We start from the raw sequence: 13,208 nt of genomic DNA on the forward strand, positions 1-13,208 counted from the left end.
GATTTCACTGAAACTTAAATTACTTGTTGCTATCCCTAATAGAAGTGAAATAGAGATCTTTAGGAGTGTTTCTGGCATAACCATCCCGTGATGATTGGATAAAGACTTTTTTTTTTTTGCCACCGCATGGACAGTGCCCAGAGTTACTTGGGGGTCTGGTGACTGATATTCAGGCATTTCCACTTTTGGTGACAGGCGTTATCTCTCCTTTAGAGCTTTAATCCCTGGCTCCTGCTCTCACTGAAGGTTTCTGGAGCAGGTGGTGAAAAATAATTTCTTTGGCCCAGGTACTAAAACATCCTCCATAAGGGCTGAAATACCGCATCAGGCGTTTCAGTGCTTTCTTGTCTCAGCCACAGAATTTTGAAAGGTTTTAATTCTCTAATTTCTAACTCTTCTCTGCTTCTAAAAATGTATTGGTGGAGATTTCAATATCAAATGAATGCATGCTCATTAAAATATTTGGAAAATATAGTAAATAGAGTAGCAAAAATAAGCATCAGTAATTCTACCACCCGAAAACAACTGGTGCTAATATCTTGGCTTATTACCGTCCTGCATTTTTATTATGAATAGCTGTTAAAATTTTTTGTTTGCATTACATGGTGGTAATCATGCTGTATACACAATTTTGTATCCCTAAGTATAAAATTATAATGATAGCATAGCAGAGAGTTTTTTCTATGTTATTATAGGCACTTCATAGATACCAATTGTATATACCACAGCTGATTTAATCATTTCCTGACTATTGGACATTTAGGTTGTTTGCAATTTTTGAATAATGCTGAGATGAACATCTTTGTAAATAAAACATTTTCCACATTGGGGAATTTTTTACTTTGTGTAGATTTCATGGAAATGGAGCTACTGTGCTCACGTATGTCAATCACCCTTGCCAGTAGCTGATAAGGCAACTTTGTGCAAATTAGAAACAGGCACCCTTTCCTCCAGACACTTGACTGCTATTTATGGGGAAATTGTCTCCATAATTAAACCACAATTCTTGCAAGTGAATAGTGCCACTTAGGGGTGTGCAAAATATAATTTGCACAGTCAAAAAAGTGGCAGATGTGTACATATTTCTAAGCTTCCAAATTCCTTTCCACATGTTATAATAATTTATTCTAATAGTCATGTTGGAATGTGACATTTTATCTCATGTCAGTCAGTTTGGGGAGTTATTTTAAATATTCTAATTGGATGGGGGAGAAAATGGTACTTTATTTATTTATATTACCTGTGAGTCTTAAAAATATTACTTTATTTCAGTTGTCTCTAAAGAACTGTTCTAAAGACAGTTCTAAAGAACTGTCTCCTCTTACTAGAGATAGATTTTTTCCCTTTTTTTAACACAGAAATGTTAAGCAGAAGTTGATAGCTGAGCCCAGATATGGTTCCCCAGCTAAACAGAAGGTGTTTTGTGGCTCCTACCCAAGACTTGTGCTTTCAGCCTCTGTGGCTGGGAAAACATGTAACTGGTTCTTTGTGCTTCCAACCTTCCCTCCCAAGAAGGTTGCCTCCTGTTTTTTTCTTTCTTTCTTTTTTTTTTGTTCACTTCTGGGCTTATCCATGAAAAACACTGGGAATGTCTTCTCAGGGATCCAGAATGAGAAGGTCTCAGCATGATTTGGTCTGATCGGAGCTTCTTCCCTTGCTCAGCTGCTTACCAGAGACTGTGGAAGATTGTGGAGGCATACAATAGTGAATTCTGTGCCACAAAGCTCTTACCCCTGAGCTGTGAACCACCTGCTGAGACTTCCTGTCTAGGATCTAGGAACTTGTAGTGTCAGGAGTCTCCAGAGGAAGAAAACCAGTAAGAGACACAATGGGGATTGGCTCTTGCAATTATGCAGACCAAGGAGCCCTAGGAACCACCACTTGTGAAGTGGAGAACCAGGGAGACCATCAGTGCATTTCAGTCCAAATCTGAAGACTGGAGAACCAGGAGCACTGATGTCGGAGGGCAGGAGAAGATGGACGTCCCGGCTCAAGCAAAGAGAGTAAACTTGCCCTTTCTCCAAGTTTTTGTTCTAGTCAAGCCCTCAGCAATTTCCATGATGCCTACCTGCACTGGTGAGGGTGATCTGCTCTACTCAATCTGTGATTTAGGTGTTAATCTCTTCCAGAAGCCCTTCATAGACACACCCAGTGATAATGTTTTACCAGATATCTGGTATCCCTTAGCCCAATGAAGTTAACACATAAAATTAACCATCACAGGCCCAGAAAACCATGGTATGCCTGTGAAGCTTTATTGAAGCCCTGGTCCCATAAAACAGCAAAGTGGCCAGGCCTCCCTCTTCATACTAGGGCATCTTCTCAGCTAGAGTCCAGGCTTACAATTTATTCATGCAACAAATTTTACGGGTTCTCTCTGTGTCCCAGGAACTGCTCTGGGTGCTCTATACAGTGGTCAACAAGAAGAGGCCCCTGCTATTGTGGAGCTTGTAACGGTTGGCAAGGCATAAAATGAGCAAGCAATCAAATAGATGAATGAGTAAATGAATAAAATCTAAAAGGTGATGTGCTTATCAGCAACTTAGAGTGGGGACTTAGAATAAGAGGATGCTTCAGAGTGGGTGGTCAAGGAAGGCTTTTTGAGGCAATGACACTTGGGCTGACACTTGAATGACCTTGTTGATCAGCTATATGATAAAGAAAGGAACTAGCATCTATTATGACAGCAGTCCCTAACCTTTTTGGCACCAGGGACTAGTTTCATGGAAGACAGTTTTCCCCTGGATGGTGGGCGATTGGGTCAGGATGATTCAAGAACGTTACTTTTATTGTGTACTTTATTTCTATGGGGCTTTCCTGGTGGCTCAGATGGTAAAGAATCTGCCTGCAATGCAGGAGACCCAGGTTAAATCCCTGGGTCGGGAAGATCCCCTGGAGGAGGAAGTGGCAATCCACTCCACTGTTCTTGCCTGGAGAATTCCATGGACAGAGGAGCCTGACAGGTTACAGTCCATGGGATTGCAAAGAGTTGGACATGACTGAGCAGCTAACATTTATTTCTATTGGTATTACATCAGCTCCACCTCAGATCATCAGGCATTAGATCCCAGAGGCTGGTGACCCCTGAATGACGACATTACCAGGATCTTTGGGCGGAAATGTCATTTAACTCATATTATAAGGTATAAGGTGGTATCTTATACAGAGATTAAATCACTTGCCTGAGGTCTTGAGGCTTGTAAGGGTCAAAATCAATTTGTGGCCATGTGGGTGTAAGTTCAAAACTTGTGCCCTTTCCACAAAACCACATCACATGGGAAAGAGAACTTGCAGGCCAGGGGCTAAGCAGTTTCAGTCCCTGGTACTGGAATTGGTGAGGGAGGGCAAAACCAAGGACAAGAATTAGTTCCTCCCTTTTTCTTTTGTGAAGCTGTCCATGATTATAATCGGAGTGCCTCTTGGTGGGAAAGGCTGGCTCAATGGACAGAGAAACATAATTTATTGGTTCAGTAAATCTCATATGACCCCCGCCTCCGACATCCGGAGTCAGTCATCTTTTGCTGAGGAATCGTGACTTGTTTCTTTTTATCTTCTTGGCCATCAGTAAATAGAAGCCTCTGTCCTAGGTGAAGACTCAAGTTGGAGCAAGGCTGGACCCTCATGAAGCTCATTCCAACCTGTTCTGGCAGTATTGTGACTCGTGGGAGATCTTTAGGCTGATTCCAGGGTTCTCTTGGGTTAGAAGCATGCAATTCTGGAAGAAATAACCATTTCAGAGACTATCAATGCAGCTCTCAAGCCCTTGTCTCTCTGCTAAGTGCTCTGTATCTTTATTGATGTGTTCTAACACCAAATGTGGAGAAGGCAATGGCACTCCACTCCAGTACTCTTGCCTGGAAAATCCCATGGACGGAGGAGCCTGGTGGGCTGCCGTCTATGGGGTCGCACAGAGTTGGACACGACTGAAGCGACCTAGCAGCAGCAGCAACACCAAATGTAGATGTGACCAACATATGAGATGGGCATCACTGAGTTTTTCTGTTCCTGGGCCCAGCGGGGTCCAGTGGAAACTTTGACAGCTTAATTATGGTCTTATTCAGTCACCCGCAACTAATGCATCTTCCTGGCAAAGCGGACGTCTTCCCTAAGGAGAACAACAGGGCAGATTGCTGTCACAAGAGTCTGCCAAAATCTGCTCTAAATTGTCCCTGAACCAGTGATAACAAATCAAATTGCTACAAATAGACATCAATTTGCAGAAATGTGAGCTGGCCAAGGGATGGTTTTGCCTCAGGGAGTAAAGGTGAATGTGTGACAAATATCAGATTTGCAGAGAAGGGAAGGGATTTAAGGTTGTCTTGTGGGACAACGGTAGAGTCAACCCCCAAAGATACTGATTTTGCTCCATTCTCTGAATTACCAAGAGTTCATCTTTGGTCTCTGCAAGTCATAGTTTGTATCTTTGGCCATGTGCTCCAGTGGACTGGACAAGTTTGCAGTATTGGGGTTCCCGGGCTGTTTGAGAGACTAAACCTTTGTGTTTTGAGATGAGTAAGACTGAAGCCTGGGAGACAGTGAGAAATTGTGATGCTGTTTCCATCTAGGATTTGCAGTGGAGACTGAAACTAAAAGTCCCCTTGGAAAGAATGATTGGAATCAGGCCAGCATGATTTGGTCTCACTCTTAGTTCAGTGTTTATTACATTACTCAGACTCTGTTATGAGCAGTGGAGCTGAAAAACAGTAACCCCTACCACAGCTTTCCAGATGCTAAGAGTTTAGTTAGCTAGATGTGGAAGGACACTCTGCCTTGGTGGCAGGTAATAAACCAGCAGTTCATAAGCCCTTCCTTGGACTAAATTCCTGGGATGGGACCTTTCAAGGGTCAGGAAGAGGAGGGAGAGAAAATAAATGTCCTCTCTTTTTTCCTTTACTTCTTCAGTCCTTATGCCTTTTTTTCTTTCTTTCCTTCCTTAACAAAGGCTGTTGTTTCATTTAAAGTGTCTTTATTTTGTTAAATTTAGAGAATAAAAATGAAAGAGGAGAAAAAATGATACCTGCAATTTTATTATCCAGAGACAATCCATAATGACATTAAAGCCAATTTTCTTTCAGTTTTTTTACTCTGCCTAGATACTTTTTCATAACTATGATATTTTAATATGCATTTTATTTCATATTATGTATTACTAACTCTTTATAAACAACTTTAAAGCTGGTAAAGAATCCGCCTGCAATGCAGGAGACTGCAGTTCGATTCCTGGGTTGGGAAGATCCGCTGGATAAGGGATAGGCTACCCATTCCAGTATTCTTGGACTTTCCTGGTGGCTTAGCTGGTAAAGAATCTGCCTGCAATGTGGGAGACCTGGGTTCAATCCTTGGGTTGGGAAGATCCCCTGGAGAAGGGAATGGCTACCCACTCCAGTATTCTGGCCTGGAGAATTCCATGGACTGTATAGTCTATGGGGTCCCAAAGAGTCGGCCACAGCTGAATGACTTTCACTTACACTCACTTTTTCACTTTAATGGCCACATAATATTCAAACAGATAGAAATCATATAAATTACTTAGCATTGATATAAATAGCAAATTATATAAATTATTCCCTATTGTTCAATATTTAGATTTTTCAATATTCATTATTATAAATAGGACTATAATAAACATCCCTGTAAATGAACACTTTTCTGTATTTAAAAAGATTTCCTGATGCAGTGCTAGAATTGTAATTACTAGCACTAGCACTATTGTAATTACTAATTTATGTATGTATATATATATAAAATATATATATATATATACTGAATAGTCTTTTTTTTTTTATCTCCTGATTTATTAACTAGTCATAGACCCCATCAGGGACAGAGGCAGTCTCAGTCTTGTAACAGTAGTTTTAAAATTATGATTTTAACCCAGCTATAGACATTAACATGCTACTGCTGCTAAGTCGCATCAGTCGTGTCCAACTCTGTGCTACCCCATAGATGGCACCCACCAGGCTCTGCCATCCCTGGGATTCTCCAGGCAAGAATACTGGAGTGGGTTGCCATTTCCTTCTCCATGAATACTCTTGATATAGCAAAAGGTATGGGTTATGTGTATGTATGTGCATGCATGTTGGAGAAGGTGATGGCACCCCACTCCAGTACTCTTGTCTGGAAAATCCCATGGGCGGAGAAGCCTGGTGGGCTGCAGTCCATGGGGTTGTGAAGAGTCGGACACGACTGAACGACTTCACTTTCACTTTTCACTTTCATGCATTGGAGAAGGAAATGGCAACCCACTCCAGTGTTCTTGCCTGGAGAGTCCCAGGGACGGGGGAGCCTGGTGGGCTGCCATCTATGGGGTTGCACAGAGTCAGACACGAGTGAAGTGACTTAGCAGCAGTAGCAGTGCATGCATGTATGTATAACTAAATGATTTCCTGAGTCATGTCTATACTCTCAAATACATTTTCTAAATTTTGTATACTATATTTAATAACCACAGCAAGCTTTGCTAATTGTATGAAATCTGATTTTTACATTGGCAAATAAGTGAAATGTTTTTCAAGTATGTCCTGACAGTAAAATACACCTGATTGCTGAATGTGTTTGTGAGTCACCAGCTTGCCAGAGGAGTCTTGTCTGCTGGAGAACTGGTGCTGAAGCAAGAAACTCCTCCTAGTATCTTAGGGGCCCTGGCCTGTCACCCCCAGATGTTAAGAATCTGCTTATTAGAAGCTGAGCATGGTGGCTTTAACATCAGACTCAGACACCATCTATATTAATCCCTGGTCTTAAAGAACTTACATGTGATACCAGTTTAAAGAACACAGAAATTGCTCCCAGTTCCATAGTAAGATAAAAGACATCAATATAAAGCTTATAAATAAGAAGCCAAAGTAGCAACTTTGATGAGTTTAAGTTCTGGTGCTTGGTTGCTTAGTTGTGTCCGACTCTTTGTGACCCCATGGACTGTAGCCTGCCAGGTTACTCTGTCCATGGGATTTTTCAGTCAAGAATTCCAGGGTAAGTTGCCATTTCCTCCTCCAGGGGATCTTCCTGACCCAGAGACTGAACCTGCATCTCCTGTGTCTGCTGTATTGCAGACAGATTCTTTACCCACTGAGACATTAGGGAAGCCACAAGAAAATTCTGTCAAAAAATGGTAAGTAAAATATTTATATCTATATTAATTATATGTTAACAAACATTTAATTGCATTATTATTAAAGAAGTATACCTACATATATATATTTATTTATTTTTCTTATTTCCCTAAGCACACAACTTAAAGCTTAATTTTTCTATTAAATTATGTTTTCTTATCAGGACTGTTGCAAGTACTTATAGCTGAGAATGCATTTAAGAGTATTTAGGAAACTCTTCTGAGTTTAATTCTTAGCACAACAATAACAACAATAATAAAAGCTAATATTTATTACTTGCTATGTGTCAGGTACTATGTTGGGTGTTTTACATACATTCTCCCATTTAATCATCATGGCGAGTCAGTGGCATTGGTATTGCACCCATTTTATAGATGAGGAGACTGAGATCTAGAGACAGGAAATGACAAATGAGTACATCCTAGAGGTAACAGATATTCTCAGTGTGAGAGAAAGATGGAATAAATTTATAGGTCAATCCCTGAGTCATCTTGCATTGGAAATTAAGGGGTCTTGCCAAGAGGATGCATATTGTTTTCCTGCTGCATGTCCCATTTTAAACAACTCAGGCCTGATCCCCGAGTGAGGTGCCAGAATTTGTACCTGCAGCGCTAGCCCTTCATCTGATAGATTCAGCCAGTGCCCGCATCGACTCAATGGACATGAGTTTGAGCAAACTCCAGGAGCTGGTGAAGTACAGAAAAGCCTGGTATGCTGTAGTCCATGGGGTTGCAAAGAGTCGTACATGACTGAGTGATTCAACAACACCTAGGACTGGTGTGGCCCACAGTCGAGACTTGGAGGAAAAAGAAATGACTTGGCTCGTGATGAACCAGAAACACAATATCAACAGGGCAGAAGTGGATCAGTGGAACTTCTCCTAAAAATTAAAAAAATAAGTAACTACATAGGTATAATTGTTTTACATGTTAAAAGTGAAGTTATAGTGGTAAAATCATAAGACAAAGATTCTTTTTAGGTATAGGAAGAGTGACCCTCAGTTGTCTCTCCCACTTTCACAGCCAGTAGCGAATTGTGTTCTCTGCCAATGTGAACAGAAGAAGCATGGTGAGCTGAGCCATTCCTGAGCACTGGCGCAGGATCCACACTCAGCGCAGGAAAATTCTAGAAGGCGATCCTGAGGTTGGTGTCCATACCTGTTGAAGGAAGGATCTCAGAAGAGGGACCTACAGAAACAGTCTGCCAGTCTTGCTACATGGGTGTTTTATGATGCAAGCCCGGTAACGCTGGTATTGAATGTTGCATGTCCCATTTAAAAAAAATTAAATTTTTTTCTTGGCCAGGCCAAGCATGCGGGATCTTATTTTTCCAAATGGGGATTGAACCCACTTCTCTTGCTGTGAAAGCACAGAGGCTTAACCACTGGGCTGCCAGGAAAGTCGCTGCATGTCCCATTTTAAACAACTTAATTTCAGTCTTTGATTTCACAAGACTTAGATTTTCTACCAGGAATCCAGCTCAACCAATACTTCTAAATGCCTCATCATCAGGGAATATGGAATTTTAGTTTAAAAAGTTAACAGACAGTTATAGGATTTGATGGGGGAAAAACATGCAGTTACACACTAACTCAGAAGCAATGATGAGGATGTATCATGATAAGACTTAGAGTAGATAGCTAAGCCATACTTAGAGGAAATTTTACAGCCTCAAACACCATCATTTTTAAAAATTGAAAGCTAAAAGTGAAAATCTTATGCATTTAAAAATTTCAAAGAAAAAGATAAATCAAAAGAAAATGGGAGAAAGCATTAAGATATTATTGGAAATGAATGAAGTAAAAAATAGGAGTTTCTTGAAGCACAGTTGTAAAGGTGAAACACAGTTTTGTGTTGGGGCTTTTTTGTCCTCTGCAATCCTAGAGTACCCTACGCAGACCATGCCATAACTTTCAGATGCAACCCCTGAGGGACACAAAGAGAGACTCACTTCAATCAGATACAGATTCTACTCCTGAAAGGAACTTCTATCAGTGTCTAAACCTGATTCCCTACTGAGCTTGTTTATAATTAACAAAATAATAATAGTACTGACAGCAATTACTATTGTTACTGGGCACTTAACCAGATTCCAGGAACCTTGCTACTCTTCTTAACACTAGAAAATGAAGCTTAGATTAGGATATTTCATTCATTCAACAAATATTCTTTGAGTATTTGCTTTTTGCTATATAGTCTTCTTAGTGCTGAAGAGACAGTAATAAACCAAACAGATAAACTGCCTAAATGGATTTTCATTCCAGTTGCAGCTGCCCAAACTTACCCACAGTGGAAATTTGAGATTAGTCCATGGTTGTAGTCACTTTGCTGTGAAAGGCATCTTCCATCTACCCCCTTGAACTGGAGGCAGCAGAGGAAGGAGCCGAGTCTTAGCACAACTCAGGACCGATCACATGACTTTATGATCCTCATCTGCCTGGTGTTGGGGGCAGGATATCACCACCTATTCCTATCTAGGGGTTGACACTTCTGGGAGGTGTAGCACAGTGACTGATATATAGAAAAGCTCAGCAAATCCCAGATAGTGCTATTAATATTCCTTAAAAAAAAAATGATCTGTGCCTTATCTCTTTCAACTCACCATACACCTTACTTGAGCTGAAGGCACAGCACATCTGTGTAGTAGGGATTGTACCCTTGCCCTGAACATCATGCTTGATAGGAGTGTCTTTGTTCTCCTAGAGGCCCTGGACCATGCCAAGTAGTCTAACAATATGATGTAGGGTGGGGGCTGCCTGCACTAGATACTCTTAGGGTGGGGACTGCCAAGACAGAAAGACCGACTATGTGATAGAGCGTGGGGGCTTTGGGTCATGAAATCAACCTCCAGAGGGGCTGAAATTAACCTTGTGGGCAATCAATCAATTGTGTCTGCACAGTGAGTCCCAATAAGAACTCTGAACACTGAGGCCTGGGTCCGTTTGCCTGGTTGACAATACTCCATGGGTGTTGCCACACATTATCAGGGAGTGACAGGGTCATGCCTCCTTGGGGAGAGGACAACTAGAAACTCTCTGTTTGGTTCTTCTCCTGAACTCTGTCCTCTGTGCTTCATTCCTTAGTTGGTTTTAATCAGTGTCTTTCCCTTTAGTAAAGGGCGACAACAGCTATCTGTGAGTCCTTTTGGAAAATTATCAAACCTGAAGGTGGTTTTGAGAACCCCTCACACTTGTACCTGCTATCAGAAGAAAGGGTGGTCCTGTGGACTGTTCCCTCAAACTTCGAAGTTGTGTAATTGCAAAACACCAAAATCAAACCTCCCCAGGTCTCATCTGGGAAGATGTTAGATTGAGAGGGACTGTCCAGAATCCCTAAGAGATACATGCAAAACTCACACCAGAAGGGGAAAAAGTGAAACAAGTTTAAAATAATAACAAAATGGCCCTTCTTCAGGCCAAAGTCAAAGACTATTGCACCATAATGCTCCAGCAGTGGCCAAGAAGGCTGAACAGTCTTTGACTTGAATGGAAATAGCGGGTCACAGAGAGAGATTCCAAAATCATCATTCCAAAACCAGAAGGCTCAGGGCTCTGCCTCTGATGAGGGCAAAGGTGCCTTGTGGGGTCTGTAGCTATCACAACTTCCTTCACACTCTTGGAATGCTTTTCCATATTGATTTGATTATTTATATATATATATATAAGTTCCAATTTCCACACTTTCTAAAAAGTAAGGAAACGAGGTAGAAAGGGAAGGGAGGAGGGAGTAGATAGGAAAGGATAAAAGAGGAGCTTGGTTAAGATTACCACTGCAAGTGTATGCTGTAAAAATTCTTCACATGTATCCATTATATTGTTCAAAACCTCTGTGTCTTTATTTGTTTATTCTGTTGTTTATTCTTGGCTTAATCTATCTTTGACATTTGGTAGCACTGAAAGCATTCTACTGTAATAGTTTCCCTCAGTTTTCTCATGCATTCCTAGTGGTCTTTGCCCTACACTTCGATCAGTTCAGTTCTGTTCAGTCACTCAGTTATGTCCGACTCTTTGTGACCCCATGGACTGCAGCACGCCAGGCCTCCTTGTCCATCACCAACTCCCGGAGTCCACTCAAACCTATGTTCATTGAGTCGGTGATGCCATCCAGCCATCTCATCCTCTGTCGTCCCCTTCTCCTCCTACCCTCAATCTTTCCCAGCATCAGGGTCTGTTCAAATGAGTTAGTTCTTCACATCAGGTGGCCAAAGTATTGGATACTGTGTAATTAATTCATTTCCAGGGTTCGTGATTGTTAGGGTCTTCATTATAGGCTACACTGTCTGTCTGTGTAAAGTAACCTTTTCTCTGCTTAATGCATTTTGCCTTGAATTCTACTTGGATACTAAAATGCCTGCCTCTGGGTTATTTTCATTTGTTAGCAGCTACTATAACCTTGAGTAACCTTTTAATTTTAAGTTTTTAGTGTCATTTGGCTTTGGTTGTATCTTACAGAAGCAGCATATATGTATATTTTCTTTTCATTCAATCTGGGAGATTTGTATTTTGAGAGGAGGGTTTAAAACAGTTGCATTTTTTCCCCGAGTTGATGTTTGATATTTTCTCATACCCATACTGGCCTTCCCAGGTGGTGCTAGTGGTAACAACCTGCCTGCCGATGCCCGAAACATAAGAGGTGTGAGTTCGATCCCTGGGTTGGATGATCCCCTGAAGGAGGGTATGGCGACCCACTCTAGTATTCTTGCCTGGAGAATCCCATGGACACAGGAGCCTGGTGGGCTATAGTCTCTAAGGTCGCACAGAGTTGGACACGACTGAAGCAGCGAGTGGCAGAGAGGCGAGCAGCAGCTGCAGTGCAGAAGTGGCTAGCGGCAGAGAGGTGATATCCCACGTCCAACATCAGGAGCCGCGGCTGTGAGGACATACCCCACGTTCAAGGTAAGGAGTGGCGGCTGTGCTCTGTTGGGGCAGCCATGAAGAGATACCCCATGTCCAAGGTAAGAGAAACCCAAGTAAGATGGTAGGCGCTGAGAGACAGCATCAGAGGGCAGACAGACTGAAACCACAATCACAGACAACTAGCCAATCTGATCACATGGACCACAGCCTTGTCTAGCTCAGTGAAACTAAGCCATGCCCTGTGGGGCCACCCAAGATGGACGGGTCATGGTGGAGAGATCTGACAGAATGCGGTCCACTGGAGAAGGGAATGGCAAACCACTTCAGTATTCTTGCCTTGAGAACCCCATGAACAATATGAAAAGGTGAAAAGTTAGGACACTGAAAGATGAACTCCCCAGGTAAGTAGGTGCCCAATATGATACTGGTGACCAGTGGAGAAATAACTTAAGAAAGAATGAAGGGATGGAGCCAAAGCAAAAACAACACCCAGTTGTAGATGTGACTGGTGACAGAAGCAAGGTCCGATGCTGTAGACAGCAATATTGCATAGGAAACTGGAGTGTCAGGTCCATGAATCAAGGCAAATTGGAAGTGGTCAAATAGGAGATGGCAAGAGTGAACGTCGACATTCTAGGAATCAGCAAACTAAAATGGACTGGAATGGGTGAATTTAACTCAGATGACCATTATATCTACTACTGTGGGCAGGAATCCCTGAGAAGAAATGGAGTAGTCCTAATAGTCAACAAAAGTACCGAAATGCAGTACTTGGTTGCAATCTCAAAAACGACAGAATGATCTCTGTTCATTTCCAAGGCAAACCATTCAATATCATGGTAATCCAAGTCTATGCCCTGACCAGTAACGCTGAAGATGCTGAATGGTTCTATGAAGATCTACAAGACCTTTTAGAACTAACACCCCAAAAAGATGTCCTTTACATTATAGGGGACTGGAATGCAAAAGTAGGAAGTCAAGAAACACCTGGAGTAACAGGCAAATTTGGTCTTGGAATATGGAATGAAGCAGGGCAAAGGCTAATAGAGTTTTGCCAAGAGAACACACTGGTCATAGCAAACACCCTCTTCCAACAACACAAGAGAAGACTTTACAAATGGACATTACCAGATGCTCAGCACCAAAATCAGATTGATTATATTCTTTGCAGCCAAAGATGGAGAAGCTCTATACAGTCAGCAAAAACAAGACCAGGAGCTGACTGTGGCTCAGACCATGAA

This window comes from Bison bison, unplaced genomic scaffold (assembly GCF_000754665.1).
Source record: "Bison bison bison isolate TAMUID 2011002044 unplaced genomic scaffold, Bison_UMD1.0 scf7180017864341, whole genome shotgun sequence".
In the NCBI taxonomy this organism is placed as follows: Eukaryota; Metazoa; Chordata; class Mammalia; order Artiodactyla; family Bovidae; genus Bison; species Bison bison.